Below are 1,174 nucleotides of genomic sequence, written 5' to 3' on the forward strand. Positions count from 1 at the left end.
TTCTTAAAGAGCCACAGAGCTTTTGGAGGTGATTTTCGCCTAATTTTGTTAAGAGAGCTCAGTCTTTGGCTCTCACGTACAAAAAACTTTAATTTTGATTGAGGAAGTAGCCGGTGGTGGTGGCACACGCCTTTAATCCCAGCACTCGGGAGGCAGAGGCGGAAGCTGCGTGGTGAGCAGCAGCGCCGCTAAAGACCTAAAGACGGAGAGGGGCCAAACTCTGAACCGCGTTTCCATAGCAACATGGGCGGGCGGAGGAAGCTCATCGGCGGGGCCACGTGCTGAGTGCTCGTCGCTCCCCGGCCCCTGGGGAGGTCTGGGACTGGGGCCCCCCGCGGCCCTAACCGGGCCCTCCATGGGTGGGCGGATGCCCCCCCTCGCCGGAGCTTGGATAAGGCTCACGGCCGGCGGTGCGAGTCCGATGCCTGAGGTGAGGCAGGGTGCACAGGATAAACCGGCGAGCCCGCGCACGGCCCGGGGCGGAGCCATGCCTTTGGGCCATGCGGAGCGCGCCACAATGGGCCTCAGAGGCGGAGCTGTCGCCGCTGTCTGCTGCTGCTGCCGCCGCTCACAGCTGCTGTCGCCAAAAATTTAGTCAGATAAAAACATTTGTCGCCAAAAATTCAGTCAGATAAAAACATTTATCCCCCAAACATCGTCCCTTTGTCAGCAGGAAGTAGTCAGATTGATGGTCTACGCCCATTTTCCCTCAAAGAACTGGTCCTAATTATCATAATAAAGGCGCGTCAACCTGGTTACCATTACCTATTGCCTCTGGCAACGGGTGGAATAAAACAATGCTACCTAGAGGTTTTTTCATTTGAATGCAGGGCTGGAGAGATGGCTCAGAGGTTAAGAGCACTGCCTGCTCTTCCAAAGGTCATGAGTTCAATTCCCAATAACAACTGCTTTGGTTTTAGACAATAGAGGGGGACTACCAGTGACAGCTTCCCCCAGAGAAAGGATTTCTCTTGCATTCTTTACACTTAATTTTTAATTCAAAATTTTGCTGGTACAGGCAAACAAGATTTGCTTTTTGAAGCAGAGACCTGTAGATCTCTAAGTTCAAAACCAGCCTACTTCCAGTACTGATTGTGCTGAATTTTTACACTGAGAGTTTTTAGTACTCTTAAATGTTAATTTGGGAGGAGAGTTTTGTTTATGTTTTTCTAGG

The 1,174-nt window shown here is 51.4% G+C and overlaps 1 pseudogene; it reads left to right on the forward strand.

Annotated features, from left to right (window-relative positions):
• Positions 1-250: 250 nt before the first annotated feature.
• On the forward strand, positions 251-459 carry LOC148119632 (Nuclear RNase P; annotated as a pseudogene).
• Positions 460-1,174: the final 715 nt, after the last annotated feature.

This window comes from Myodes glareolus, chromosome 15 (genome assembly GCF_982192425.1).
Source record: "Myodes glareolus chromosome 15, mMyoGla1.1, whole genome shotgun sequence".
Lineage (NCBI taxonomy): Eukaryota > Metazoa > Chordata > Mammalia > Rodentia > Cricetidae > Myodes > Myodes glareolus.